The sequence below is a fragment of the Rhinoderma darwinii genome, chromosome 7, assembly GCF_050947455.1.
Source record: "Rhinoderma darwinii isolate aRhiDar2 chromosome 7, aRhiDar2.hap1, whole genome shotgun sequence".
NCBI lineage: Eukaryota > Metazoa > Chordata > Amphibia > Anura > Rhinodermatidae > Rhinoderma > Rhinoderma darwinii.
This window is the reverse complement of record NC_134693.1, coordinates 67,618,495-67,634,419: the sequence shown is the minus strand read 5'-3', so window position 1 is coordinate 67,634,419 and position 15,925 is coordinate 67,618,495.

Genomic DNA, 15,925 nt, shown 5'->3' with positions numbered 1-15,925 from the left:
GCGCGCACAGACACGCGCAGGGACGGCTGTCACACAGGACGAGTATGCTCGTCCTAATGCGCGAAGTGCTCGCCACTTAAAAAACTAACGGCTCGCTTTCCCATTGACTCAACATTTCTTTATTTACACAACGCATTTTTAAAAAACGCGTGTGTAAAAAGCGCATTGTATGTACTAGCAGCGCACTTTACCAATTATGTAAATAAAGAGCGCAATCAAGCATTTTTTATGTGGTTTTTGGCACGTAAAATGCGCAAAAAAAACAAACGTGTCAAATACACGCCGTGTGAACCTGTCAACTGAAAAGTCATTCACTTCACTTTCATCATTCTAAGAGTATGTTCACACGCAATGTTTTCAGCCATTTTTCGGGCCGTAAACATCCCGAAAAACGACTGAAAAGTCGGAAGCAGAACGCCTACAAACATCTCCCCACTGGTTTCAATGGGAAATACGGCATTCTGTTCCTACGGGGAGTTTTTTACGCGTCCGTTTTCCAAAAACGGCACGTAAAAAGACAACTGCCAAAAAGAAGTGCCTATCACTTCTTGGGACTTTTTGGAGCCGTTTTTCATTGACTCTATAGAAAAACAGTTCCAAAAACGGCCGTAAAATACGCCGCCAAAAACGCGAGTTTGTTTAAAAAATGGCTGAAAATCAGGAGCTGTTTTCCCTTTGTTGAGTAAGCGTGTGAACATACCCTTAGCCTTTTGGTGTGTCCTATAGCTTCTGCATTTGTACAATCACACCCAAAATGGCAGCCGGACACTGCTTAGCAATTTGAAGACACATTTTCCTGTAAAAAGTGAAAAAATGTTTTACCAAAATTTTTGCTCACCTCATGACCACCACGTTATAGTTGCGTTTTCCAATGCGTTTTTCAAAATGCTTGACTGATGCAAAATGTATATAATTAGTCCAAAAAGCTGTAGGTGCTCGTAGATTCTCCTGAACTGATCCTGTGTCGACTACAGGCTATTGAAGCAAAAATGATGTGTAGAAAAGGCAGATCCAGCACTCGAATATAAAAATTCTAATTTTTATTTAGGTCATTTTAAAAACAGGGATAAAACAAAAATCCCGGGACCATGCTTACGCGTTTCAGACCACTAGGGTCCTTAATCATAGCTTACTATGATTAAGGACCCTAGTGGTCTGAAACGCGTAAGCGTGGTCCCGGGATTTTTGTTTTATCCCTGTTTTTAAAATGACCTAAATAAAAATTAGAATTTTTATATTCGAGTGCTGGATCTGCCTTTTCTACACATCATTTTTGACACATTTTCCTGGCTTGTAGGAGGGGGGGGGGTGAGATTCCCTCCCACATTTACGGCAGCTGTGAGTCAGGTTGCTTTGCCTTATTCACCTTGCTGTAATTCTGGGAAGTGCTCCCTCTGGTGGCCAACATAGGAAAGCATGTCAAATTATTATTTAATTACTTAATCACCATGTGGAAGAAAAAAAAAATACCGCAAAAAAATTAAAAATATAATAGAAATAAGTGACTTACTAAAAAAAAAAAAAAAGGTTTAATTCGCGACACATTCTCTTTACAGAAGAACTCCCATCAAAATTTTTATTGCTTTGCCCGTTTGTAAGGGGCATCTCGTACATGTATATGCTATCTATTTAAGCATCCAGTTTTCAAAACACAAGCTCTATTGGGGTCTTCCGTGCGGTCACATGATCTCTAATCTGGCTGGCCGATTCACACAGAGTCTTATATTTGGACGGGAAGCCAGTTTCTCTATGTAAGTCTATGAGACTCACATTCTGAGTCTAATAGAACCAGAATGTGAGTGTCAATTTCTACTTCAAAGATGGATTTTGGATGCAACTTCATTGTATGTATGTACCAGAAACAGCACAACTTGATGTTCTATAATTTGCTGGCAAGACATTTAAGCATTGAAAAGACTCAATAACTTCTTTCCAATTCCTTTTGGTGGCCAAGCTATATCTAAAAATATGTTTTTTTTGTGTGGTTTGTGCTCAAAATAAATTCTCCAAGCTCTTCTTCTTTAGGTTTACTACAGCCGCTCCCCATCTAATCTCGCCCTTGGGGCTAAATGTCTATGGATTTTGTTTTTGGTCTACCTCCTTTCAAATGAACAATATCCGGGTTGTCGTAGACCGTTTCATAAAGATGGTCTATTTTATCCCAATTAAAGTAATACCCACACAGCTAAACTGATGATTTGGTAGTATTATAATCTCGTGGAATTACAGATAATGTGTTCTCTGATTAGGGGTACAGTTTATGTCACATTGTGGCTCACTGCGTAGCCAGACCCCCGAGGGGATATTGGAGTAACAGTTCCAGCAAGGTTGTGAAACAAACAAGAACAGCAGAGACGAGTTTGCAAAGACAAAGTTCATATATTCATGCACAAATTCAGATACAAAAACACGGTAAACCTTAATGTACAGGATACGCAACAGGATCAGATTCAGGTTCTAGGTTTAGGGGATACCGCGGAGTGGAGTCCATGGCATAAGAACAACCTCCAGGATGACCCAGTCAATCCAGTGTTTCGCAGCGGAGTCTCACCAAGCTCATTGTTGGGACTCCGGCTATAGCCACAGGGTAAGGGGTACAGAAAACACCCAAGTTCCAGGGTTAGGAAACAGAATAAGATTGAGGGTTCAGGTTTATACCCCCAAGGGCCCCTTTCCTCCAATCAGCAAGCCCAAAGGGTTGAAGTACAAAATAAGAGAGCAAATGCAGGATAGCTGAGGATGCAGATACAGGATCCAGGTGCAGATACAGGGTGCTGGATTCAGGCATACAAACGAATACCTGGAACAGGAGACAATGTCCAGAAGCAGGGTTGTCCTTGGTTTTGGGGTACAGGATCCAGTACTGGATCCAGGAACACACATGGATACATGAAACAGGAGACATAGTCCAGAGATAGCTCAGCAAATTCCATAGTGCAGCATAACAACAAGGACAGCCTCTGAGGCCGGAACACAGGAGATTCAAATACCTCACCCACCTCCTGGATTGGTAAGCAAGGTTAACCATTAGTTTACATCCAAATTCTCCAAAAAGTTTTTGCTCTACTCTTAGGATAAAAGTAAATTTGTTTTGTCCCCCAACAAACGGACAAACCTAAATAACTAACAAACTATTGAACAGTACCTCAGATGCTTCATGACTTATTTTCAGGGTGACTGGTTAGATTACTTACCCACAGCTGAGTTTGCGTGTAATAACTCTGAGCATAGTTTAACATCATAAAGTCCTTTCTATGTTGGCCTTTACCCAGTCTTAATTCCTGATTTACCAATTTCTACCTCTCTAGCAGAAATGACTGAATGATGTTTGACGACATAACAAAAGGTTCAAGAAAAGATTGTTGAGAGTTTGCAACAATTTAAACAGTCTGCTGATAAACTCCGGAGAAATATATTGGACTATATCAGATTTCTGCTCAAATTCATGAAGCACTTTTCGTTTGAACTTCCTGAGGCTATGAAGGTGCATCCTGTTTTTCATTGCTCTCTCTTTACGTCATTTGATGAAAATCCTTTGTGCAAGGTGAAGATGAATATATTGTTGAAAATATCTTGGACTTCAAAATCTCTATAAGCTGCAGTATTTGATCCAGTGGACATGGCTCTGAGGAGAATTCTTGGGAACCAAAAGAAAATGTTCATAATCCTAGGCTTACAAAATAACTTAATCAGAGATATCCTGACGAGCCAGTCCCTAGGACATCCAGAGGACATCCCGGAAGAAGGGGGGTACTTTCAGGATCTAAACCCAGAAGCTCCTGTGTCCCAGACAGTAGCTCTTCTCGTCAAGCCACTGGATATGCGGGGCAGATCCAATACAAAATCTATTGTCTAGGTTCTCTTGATCCTTGCCTCTTGAGATTCCTCGTTTTGATTACCTAATTAGTCCCGCCATTTTAGCCTCCTATAAAAGCCTGCCCCTTGCACTTCCTCCTTGCCAGACTATTGAGCTTCCTGCCTCTAGTCTAATTCATTGCTGCTTTACTCTACAAACTACTGCTGCTTATTTGTGGGCCAAACTTTAATTGGTTTCTGAACATTTCTGCCCCTTGCTACAAATTGTTGCTGCTTATATGTGTACTGAACCTGGACTGTTGCTTTACTACTCTTGCTATTATGACTCACCTTCCAGATTGTTTCATCCCCTGGACTCCAAATCTGCTTTCAGACTTTGACACCCTCTTGGGTTGGATGTGGCAAAGCTTTGCGTGTGATCAGACGGTCATTTCCTCTGCGGATCACAATGGGGCTACCCACTGCTGCAGAGAATCCCCAATAGTGAGAGCAATGCGCCACAACTACTGGCTGTGCTGCCGACTTTGACGGCTTCTACTTGACAGCTGGATGCTTCCACAGGTCTTGGCAGCCGCTAGCTGCTACATTTCACAGAGCCAGTCACTTCTCGGGTGGTAGATTTACAATGGTTAGTTTGCCTAACAGATACAGTTAGGTCCAGAATTGTTAGGACAGTGACACAATCTTCATGATTTGGGCTCTGCGTGCCACCACATTGGATTTGAAATGAAACAACTGAGATGCCATTGAAGTGTAGACTTTCAGGTTTAATTCAAGGCGTTGAACAAAAATATCCTGTGAAACTTTTAGGAATTACAACCATTTTTCTACACAGCCTCCTCATTTTAGGGGCTCAAAAGTAACATTACCATAAATAAAAGGTTTTTTTGTAATACTTTGTAGAGAATCCTTTGCAGGCAATGACTGCCTGAAGTCTGGAACCCCTGGACATCACCAAACGCTGGGTTTCCTCCTTTGTGATGCTTTGCCGGGCCTTTACTGTAGCAGTCTTCAGTTGTTGCTTGTTTGTGGGTCTTTCTGCCTTAGTTTTTGTCTTAAGCAAGTGAAATGCATGCTCAATCGGGTTGAGATCTGGTGATTTACTTGGCCATTGCAGAATATTCCACTTCTTTGCCTTAAAAAAAACTCCTGGGTTGCTTTCGCAGTATGTTTTGGGTCATTGTCCATCTGTACTGTGAAGCGACGTCCAATCAACCTTGCTGCATTTGGTTGAATCTGAGCAGAAAGTATATCCCTGAACACTTCAGATTTCAACCAGCTGCTTCTGTCTTCAGTCACATCATCAATAAACACAGTATGACACAGGAAACCAGGAAATTCACAAGCAAAGGCACAGAAGCAACCCAGGTTTAAGTACTCCACCCTTACACCTGATAGGAAAACAGACAGAGAAATGGGGTAGGCTCAGCACTAAAACCAGAACCGCCCAGAAGCTAGACTAGAAGTCATGGTAATCTTAAAAGGACGGATTTTCCTAACAGCTACAAGCCAGACGTCCAGCTACAGGTGTTCCATTGACCACATGCCATCGCTCTCAAAGGCTATCATTGTGAACAGCAAAATGGCAATGGAGGCTAGAATGGAGGTCTATCCTCTTCAATGATGATTCCCGATTTTGTCTTGGACGCAATGATAGCCAGAGATTGGTTTGGAGACCACGTGGGCAACGCCATGAAGAGGCCTTCACAAGGGAACATCACACTGGTCCTACACCCGGTATTATGGTGTGTGGTGGCATAATGTACGGTAGCCGGACCCATCTAGACTTCATTTCAAGTATACTAACAGCTCAGCGTTACGTTTATTTGGTCGTGAAACCAGTGGTACGGCCATTTTTCCAAAGTGTCCCAGAAACCGTTTTTTCAACAGGATAACGCAAGGCTGCATGTTGCTTGTGCGAATGTGAGCACCCTGCGAGGCCTGAGCATACTGTTGTGCCCACAGTAGCTGACTACCCCCTAAGAGCCCCCTGTAGATAATGCCCCCATAGAGCCCCTTTAGATAGTGCTCCACATATAGCTCCTACCCCCTGTAGGTAGTGCTTCACATATAGCGCCCCTGTAGATAGTGCTCCTCACATAGCCCCCACATACAGCCCTACCCCCTGTAGATAGTGCTGCACATATAGCCCCCTGTATATAGTGCTCCTCATATAGCCCCCATATACAGCCCTACCCCCTGTAGATAGTGCTGCACATATAGCCCCCCCACATACAGCCCTACTCCCTGTAGATAGTGCTCCACATATAGCCCACAGCCCCTGTAGATAGTGCTCGACATATAGCCCCCCACCCCCTATAGATAGTGCTCCACATATAGCCCCCACATACAGCCCTGCCCTCCACATATAGCCCCCTGTAGATAGTGCTCCTCATAAAGCCCCAACATACAGCCCTGCCCCCTGTAGATAGTGCTCCACATATAGACCCCCTGTAGATAGTGCTCCTCATAAAGCCCCCACATACAGCCCTACCCCCTGTAGGTAGTGCTCACATATAGCCCCCCTGTAGATAGTGCTCCTCACATAGCCCCCACATACAGCCCTACCCCCTGTAAATAGTGCTGCACATATATCCTGCCGGTAGATAGTGCTGCACATATGGCCCCCCTGTTGAAAGTGCTCCTCATATGGCCCCCCACATACAGCCCTACCCCCTGTAGATAGTGCTGCACATATAGCCTGCCTGTAGTTAGTGCTCTTTATATAGCCCCCACATACAGCCCTACCCCCTGAAATAGTGCTGCACATATAGCCTGCCAATAGATAGTGCTCCTCATATAGCCCCCACATAAAGCCCTACCCCCTGTAGATAGTGCTGCCCATATAGCCCCCACATAAAGCCCTACCCCCTGTAGATAGTGCTGCCCATATAGCCCCCACATACAGCCCTACCCCCTGTAGATAGTGCTGCCCATATAGCCCCCACATACAGCCCTACCCCCTGTAAATAGTGCTGCACATATATCCTGCCGGTAGATAGTGCTGCACATATGGCCCCCCTGTTGAAAGTGCTCCTCATATGGCCCCCCACATACAGCCCTACCCCCTGTAGATAGTGCTGCACATATAGCCTGCCTGTAGTTAGTGCTCTTTATATAGCCCCCACATACAGCCCTACCCCCTGAAATAGTGCTGCACATATAGCCTGCCAATAGATAGTGCTCCTCATATAGCCCCCACATAAAGCCCTACCCCCTGTAGATAGTGCTGCCCATATAGCCCCCACATACAGCCCTACCCCCTGTAGATAGTGCTGCACATATAGCCCTCCACATACAGCCCTACCCCTGTAGATAGTGCTGCACATATAGCCCCTCACACTTTTAGCAAAAAACAACAACTTTACATACTCACCTAACTCACCGTCTTCTGGCAATAGAGGTCTGCTGGGGCTGAACAACGCGGCACTGAGTGGCAGGGCAAGTCATTCTGCCCGGCCAATCAGCGCCTCTCAATGTTGCATCGTTGAAAGGCGCTGATTGGCAGGCTGCCTTGCCCGGTTATTCAAGTACGAAAGTGGCGCGATAACGTCAACGCACCGCTTGCGTCGTCAAAAGGTGCTGAGTAGCAGGGCAAGTCATTCTGCCTGGCCAATCAGCGCCTTTGAACATTGCATCATTGAAAGGAGCTGATTGGCAGGCTGCCTTGCCCTGTCATTCAACGGCGCAAGTAAAACGTCAGTGAAAGGCGCTGAATAGCGGGGCATGGAACGTGTGCCGCTATTCAGTGCTTATGCATGTAATTTTATCCTATAGAGTCCTATAGACGCAGATTCAATTATAGTGCAGGAGGGGGTGGCAGCGGGTGGTTTCAGTGGCGCCGCCGCCCCCTCATACAGGCAGCAGGGCGCCGCCTAAGGTGAGATGCTCATCTTGCCTCATGGACGGTGCGGCCCTGGACATGCCATATGCTCCTAGCCCATGTTATTGGTATATGGGATGTCAATAGATCCGTAAAAAAAAGGTAACGTCACAGGTCACGTGACGCGCGTCTGGATCGCAGAACAAGGGCACTTTTGAAAAATGTTAATATATTAAGAAGACCCTTTCCAAATGTAGGTGCCTTTTTTATGGATAATAAATGCAGCATATTCCTGGCAAGGGCACTACAGATTCAACAAGCAAGTAGCTATGTTCCTTGCATATACTGGTCCTTCTCAATGAATTAGAATATCATCAAAAAGTTTATTTTTTTTCAGTAATTCAATTCAAAAAAAGAAACTCATGTATTATATATATTCATTACATACGGAGTGATCTATTTCCAGCATTTTTTTCTTTTAATGTTGATGATTATGGCTAACAGTTAATGAAAACCAAAAATTTAGTCTCTCAAAAAATTTGAATATTAAATAAGCCAAATTTCTAAATTATTTTTAATACCGAAATGTAGGCCTACTGAAAATGCAGGCAAGCTGAATGCTGCTATCAAAGCAACATGGGCTTCCATAACACCTCAGCAGTGCCACAGGCTGATCGCCTACATAGCACATTGCATTGATGCAGTAATTCATGCAAAAGGAACCCCGACCAAGTATTGAGTGCATATACTGTACATGCTTTTCAGTAGGCCAACATTAAACATTAAAAATTATTTTTGAAATTGGACTTATATAATATTCAAATTTTCTGCGACACTAAATTTTGGGTTTCCATTAACTGCTAGCCATAATCATCAACATTAAAAGAAAAAAATGCTGGAAATAGATCACTCTGTGTGTAATGAATCTATATAATATATGAGTTGTACTTTTTGAATTGAATTACTGAAATAAATTAACTTTTTGTTGATATTCTAATTCATTGAGAAGGACTAGAATACTCCATCTCGTCCTCGCTTCCTGCTTCCAAAAGATATTGCAGCTGCCTTCCGAGACTTTTATGCTACTCTATACTTTGTAGACTCCACCAAGCCCTGTACACTTTCTTTGAATTTCCGCTCTCGTATTGGAGAGTTTGTCACTGAATCTGGACTCTCCACTCTCTCTGTTAAAGCTACAGATACCTTGAAGGCTCCTATTACTGAACAAGTATTGGCATTGGCGATTAAACAATCTCAAACGGGTAGGGCACCAGGCCTGATGGGTTTATTCTTTCCTATTTCAAGACATTCTTTCCTATCCTAAGCCTGCATGTGCTGGATTCTTTTAATGCTTTAGCCTCTTCAGCTAACTTTCCTACTTATTCACTCAGGGCGCAGATCGCGGTGATCCCCAAACCAGACAAAGACCTTTCTCAATGCTCCAGCTACCAACCAATTTCACTTCTCAATGTAGATGTTAAGCTCTTTGCGAAAATCCTCTCTACTAGACTGATTGCAATTTTGAAGGATGTCATTCACCTAGACTAAGCGGGATTTATGGAAGGCAGAGAAGCCCGTGATAATACTACGAAAGCCATTAATCTCATACATAAGGTGAAAACTGCTAATACACCGCTCATGCTCCTATCCACTGATGCAGAGAAGGCCTTTGATCGAGTAAATTGGGTCTTCATGGAAGAGACCTTGCGTCACTTAGGCCTTAAAGATCACATGCTTAGATGGATCATGTCTCTATACTCCGCTCCCTCGGCTAGAGTTCAGGTGAATGGCATCCTTGCTGATGCATTCCCTATCCATAAGGGTACCAGACAGCGTTGCCCCCTCTCTCCTTTGATCTTTATTTTATTCCTCAAGCCTTCCCTGGATGAAGGGCACATTCACCTTGATGGGTCGTTGTACCTTCTTCAAAATTAATATTTTGCTGCATATCCTTTACCTTTTCCAAACGCTTTAAATTGCGATTCCCGCTTCCTTATTTAAACTGATCAACTCATTGCAAATTTCTTTTATTTGGGCTAGGAAACTGGCAAAACACAAGCGTACGATACTCTGTAGATCGAAGGAGAGGGGTCTTGGCCCTTCTGGGTCTACGATCCTATTATCTTGCTACTCACCTGGCACGTGTAGTAGATTGGTGTCATCATTCCCTAATTAAACCCTGGATGGGCCTTGAATAAAGTTACTCCCCTATCCCTCTCATGGCCTCTCCTTGAATTAAATCAGACAACTTCATTCCGACATGACCATCGGACCCACTTTAATATGCTGTTCGTCGCCAGTAGTGAGAGAATCCCTCCTTCCTTCAGCGTCCCCTCTTTACCCTATTTTGGGAAAATTTGCTTCACTTTGCCCCGAGTCTGGATGACCCGGTCTTTAAAATCTGGACTTCCAATATGAAATTTCGAGCATCACACTTCCTTTCTGAAGACGATTGGTTTACGTCTTCAGAGCTATCCACAAGCCTTTGAGACCATGGAGAGTGATCCAACGGACTGCTTAGACACACTGTAAAGGATCTGCCAGGCACAGCTTCGGGGTTAACTCCCAGAACTAATCAGTCAGCACCTGAGAATACATCCCTGAGACTGACTCCTGCTTCCACCATTCAGGCTGGCAGGCTTAAGAGTGGGAGAGCCTATCGTAACCTGGCCAGACTCAGCTAGCTCCCGCCCTCGGTCTATTTAAGCCTGCACTTCCTGTCCCTCGGTGCTTGTTATTGCTTGTGTTTCCCTCCTTGTGGTTTCCTGGCCCAGCTACAGCTCCTGCTATTTTTGATCCTGCTCCATACAGACCCTGGCTTACCGACTACTCTTCTGCTTTTCGTTTTGTACCTCGCACACTCCTGGCTTGACTCGGCTCGTTCACCACTCTGGTTGCTCACGGTGTTGCCGTGGGCAACGGCCCCTTTTCCTTGCTTGTGTTCCTTTGTATGTTTGTCGTGTTTGTCGTGCACTTACTGAGCGCAGGGACCGCCGCCCAGTTGTACCCCGTCGCCTAGGGCGGGTCGTTGCAAGTAGGCAGGGTCAGAGTGGCGGGTAGATTAGGGCTCACTTGTCCGTCTCCCTACCCCCTGCCATTACATAATAACAAGCCCATACCTAGTCTACCCCTGGTCCCTGACACCACTATGGATCCCCGTGAGACCCTAGCTCAGCAAATGCAGGGTCTCTCCCTACAGGTCCAGGCCCTGGCTCAGAGGGTCAACCAGCCTGATGCTACCCTGGTAGTTCCCCTCACCGCACCTCTTGAACCCCACCTCAAGTTGCCCGACCGGTTCTCAGGGGACCGGAGGGCTTTTCTCTCCTTTTGGGAGAGTTGTAGGCTTTACTTTCGTTTAAAGCCTCATTCCTCAGGTTCTGAGAGCCAGCGGGTGGGTATAATTATGTCCCGGCTAAAGGAAGGGCCCCAAGAGTGGGCCTTCTCCTTGGCTCCTGACGCCCCAGAACTTTCCTCCGTTGATTGTTTCTTTTCTGCTCTCGGACTTATTTATGACGAGACTGACAGGACTGCCTTTGCCGAGAGTCAGCTGGTGACCTTAAGTCAGGGTAAGAGACCTGTTGAGGAGTATTGCTCTGACTTTCGGAAATTGTGCGTAGCTTCTGGGTGGAATGACCCTGCCTTAAGGTGCCAGTTTAGGTTGGGTCTGTCGAATGCCCTGAAAGACCTGCTAGTTAGCTATCCCTCTTCTGACTCCCTAGACCAGGTTATGGCTTTAGCGATACGACTTGACCGACGTCTCAGGGAACGACAACGTGAACGTTTATGTGTTTTCTCCTCCGACTCCCCCATGATGCCTCCCGAAGCTCCGTTGCTTCGTTCCTCCCCGAAAGATTCAGAGATACCTATGCAACTCGGGGCCTCCGTGTCCCCCCAACAACGTAGAGAATTCCGCAGGAAGAATGGTCTCTGCTTCTACTGTGGGGACGACAAGCATCAAGTGAACAACTGTCCTAAGCGTAAGATTGCAGCCAGAGAACTTCCGCGTCTAAGTGATCATCGGGGAGGTCACTTGGGCGCACAGGTATTTCCCGTAAATATGAAACGTACTAAGATCTTGCTTCCCTTTCAGGTCTCTTTTGGTGGTAGGTCTGCTACCGGCAGTGCCTTCGTGGATTCAGGGTCCTCTACTAATATCATGTCTGTGGAATTTGCTATGTCCCTTGCTATGCCTCTGATTGATTTGCCTAAACCTGTCCCGGTAGTGGGTATCGACTCCACTCCTCTTGCTAATGGTTATTTTACAGAGCATACCCCTGTTTTTGAACTCCTTGTTGGCTCCATGTATTTGGAGCAGTGCTCTGTACCGTTGATGCAGGGATTATCGTACGATTTGGTTCTAGGTCTTCCCTGGTTGCAGTTGCATAATCCTACGTTTGACTGGAATACTGGGGAGCTAACCAAATGGGGTAATGAATGTTGTACGTCATGTTTTTCTGTTAATTCTATTTCTCCCCCTAAGGAGGCGAATACGCTACCAGAGCTCGTTCAGGACTTCGCTGATGTTTTCTCTAGGGAGGCCTCCGAAGTGTTACCTCCTCATAGAGAATACGATTGCGCTATCGAATTGGTACCAGGAGCTAAGCTTCCTAAGGGTAGGATATTTAATCTTTCTTGTCCCGAACGTGAAGCTATGAGAGTGTATATCCAGGAATCCCTGGCCAAGGGTTACATTCGTCCCTCTTCTTCTCCGGTAGGTGCTGGCTTCTTCTTCGTGGGGAAGAAGGATGGTGGTCTTAGGCCATGCATTGACTACCGTAGCCTGAATAAGGTCACGGTAAGGAACCAGTATCCCCTTCCTTTGATTCCTGATCTCTTTAATCAGGTTCAGGGGGCCCAATGGTTTTCTAAATTGGATCTACGGGGGGCGTATAACCTTATTCGCATCAAAGAGGGGGATGAGTGGAAGACTGCGTTTAACACGCCCGAAGGCCATTTCGAATACCTCGTCATGCCCTTTGGGTTGTGTAATGCCCCTGCGGTCTTCCAGAATTTCATAAATGAGATTTTGAGAAATTACCTGGGGATTTTTCTGGTAGTGTACCTTGATGACATACTGGTGTTTTCCAAGGACTGGTCCTCCCACATTGAGCATGTCAGGAAGGTGCTCCAGGTCCTTCGGGAAAATAAACTGTTTGCCAAAACCGAAAAATGTGTGTTTGGGGTACAGGAGATTCCATTTTTGGGTCAAATCCTCACTCCTCATGAATTTCGCATGGACCCCGTCAAGGTTCAGGCTGTGGCGGAATGGGTCCAACCTGCCTCCCTGAAGGCGTTACAGTGTTTTTTGGGGTTCGCTAATTATTACAGGAGATTTATTGCTAACTTCTCGGTCATCGCTAAGCCCCTTACGGACCTCACTCGCAAAGGTGCTGATCTCCTCCACTGGCCTCCTGAGGCTGTCCAGGCTTTTGAGGTCCTTAAGAAGTGCTTTGTCTCGGCCCCGGTGCTGGTTCAGCCCAACCAAATGGAGCCATTTATCGTGGAAGTTGACGCATCTGAGGTGGGAGTGGGGGCTGTCTTGTCCCAGGGTACCAGGTCCCTCACCCATCTCCGCCCCTGTGCCTACTTCTCCAGGAAGTTTTCGCCAACTGAAAGTAACTATGATATTGGCAACCGCGAACTCTTAGCCATTAAATGGGCATTTGAAGAGTGGCGCCACTTCCTGGAGGGGGCTAGGCACCAGGTAACGGTCCTTACCGACCACAAGAATCTGGTTTTCCTAGAATCTGCCCGGAGGCTAAACCCGAGACAAGCTCGATGGGCGTTATTTTTTACCAGATTCCATTTTTTGGTTACCTATAGGGCTGGGTCTAAAAATATTAAGGCTGATGCACTGTCGCGTAGCTTCATGGCCAGCCCTCCTTCGGAGGAAGATCCTGCTTGTATTTTGCCTCCAGGTATAATCATTTCCTCGATCGATTCTGATTTAGTCTCTGATATTGCTGCTGATCAAGGTGCAGCTCCCGGGAACCTTCCTGAGAACAAGCTGTTTGTTCCCCTGCAATTCCGGCTAAGGGTACTTAGGGAAAATCATGACTCCGCACTATCTGGCCATCCAGGCACCCTGGGTACCAAACACCTCATTACCAGAAATTATTGGTGGCCTGGGTTGCCTAAAGACGTTAAGGGCTACGTCGCCGCTTGTGAGGTTTGTGCCAGGTCCAAGACTCCCAGGTCCCGACCAGCGGGCTTACTGCGTTCGTTGCCCATTCCCCAGAGACCTTGGACACATATCTCCATGGATTTTATCACCGATTTGCCTCCATCCCAAGGCAAGTCGGTGGTGTGGGTGGTGGTGGACCGCTTCAGTAAGATGTGCCACTTTGTGCCCCTCAAGAAACTACCCAACGCCAAAACGTTGGCTACCTTGTTTGTCAAACACATCCTGCGTCTCCATGGGGTCCCTGTCAATATTGTTTCGGACAGGGGGGCACAATTTGTTTCATTGTTTTGGAGAGCCTTCTGTATGAAGTTGGGGATTGATCTGTCCTTCTCCTCTGCCTTCCATCCTGAAACCAATGGCCAAACGGAGAGGACTAATCAATCTCTAGAACAATACTTAAGGTGTTTTGTCTCTGACTGTCAATTTGATTGGGTCTCTTTCATTCCCCTCGCCGAATTTTCCCTTAATAACCGGGTCAGTAACTCGTCAGGGGTCTCTCCTTTTTTTTGTAATTTTGGGTTTAATCCACGGTTCTCCTCCGTTTCACCTGGTAGTTCCAACAATCCCGAGGTAGAGGTCGTTCATCGGGAACTGTGCACAGTCTGGGCCCAGGTTCAGAAAAACCTAGAGGTGTCCCAGAGCGTACAAAAAACTCAGGCTGATAGAAAACGTTCTGCTAACCCCCTGTTTATGGTCGGGGATCTGGTGTGGTTGTCGTCTAGGAACTTGCGTCTCAAGGTTCCGTCCAAGAAGTTTGCTCCCCGGTTTATTGGGCCATATAAGGTCATTGAGGTCCTCAATCCTGTCTCCTTCCGGCTGGAGTTACCCCCGTCTTTTCGGATACACAACGTGTTTCATGCCTCCCTCCTCAAACGCTGCTCCCCGTCCTTGGCTCCCTCGAGGAGACCTCCTGTTCCCATCCTCACCCCGGAGGGGGTGGAATTCGAGGTGGCCAGGATTGTGGACAGCAAGATGGTCCAAGGCTCCCTCCAGTACCTGGTCCATTGGAGAGGATACGGGCCCGAGGAGAGGACTTGGGTACCCGCCCGGGATGTTCACGCTGGGGTATTGGTCAGGAGGTTCCACCTGCGTTTCCCCAGTAAGCCAGGTCCACTTAGAAAGGGTCCGGTGGCCCCTCATAAAAGGGGGGGTACTGTAAAGGATCTGCCAGGCACAGCTTCGGGGTTAACTCCCAGAACTAATCAGTCAGCACCTGAGAATACATCCCTGAGACTGACTCCTGCTTCCACCATTCAGGCTGGCAGGCTTAGGAGTGGGAGAGCCTATCGTAACCTGGCCAGACTCAGCTAGCTCCCGCCCTCGGTCTATTTAAGCCTGCACTTCCTGTCCCTCGGTGCTTGTTATTGCTTGTGTTTCCCTCCTTGTGGTTTCCTGGCCCAGCTACAGCTCCTGCTATTTTTGATCCTGCTCCATACAGACCCTGGCTTACCGACTACTCTTCTGCTTTTCGTTTTGTACCTCGCACACTCCTGGCTTGACTCGGCTCGTTCACCACTCTGGTTGCTCACGGTGTTGCCGTAGGCAACGGCCCCTTTTCCTTGCTTGTGTTCCTTTGTATGTTTGTCGTGTTTGTCGTGCACTTACTGAGCGCAGGGACCGCCGCCCAGTTGTACCCCGTCGCCTAGGGCGGGTCGTTGCAAGTAGGCAGGGTCAGAGTGGCGGGTAGATTAGGGCTCACTTGTCCGTCTCCCTACCCCCTGCCATTACACACACTCTCTCCATGATCTATGAATTCCTCCAAGAATCCCAACTTACCCCCCATACTTATTCGACTCACTGGGAATCGGACTTAGACCTTACTTTCACACCCGCACAACAGAGATGCATTTTTAAGTTAGCACATAAAGCTTCCATCAGTTCTCGTTACCAAGAAGCAAGCTACAAACTATTGACACGTTGGTATAGAGTACCCATCCGTCTACATGCCATCTTTTCAACTATGTCATCGGCCTGCTGAAGATGTTTTCTGGTCCTGTCCATTGTTGTCTGCATTTTGGGAAGGCGCCAAGCGAGTGATTTGTGAAGTTACTGATGCGACCCTACCTCTGGACTCGGCGTTGTTTCTTCTCGATCACTGCGTT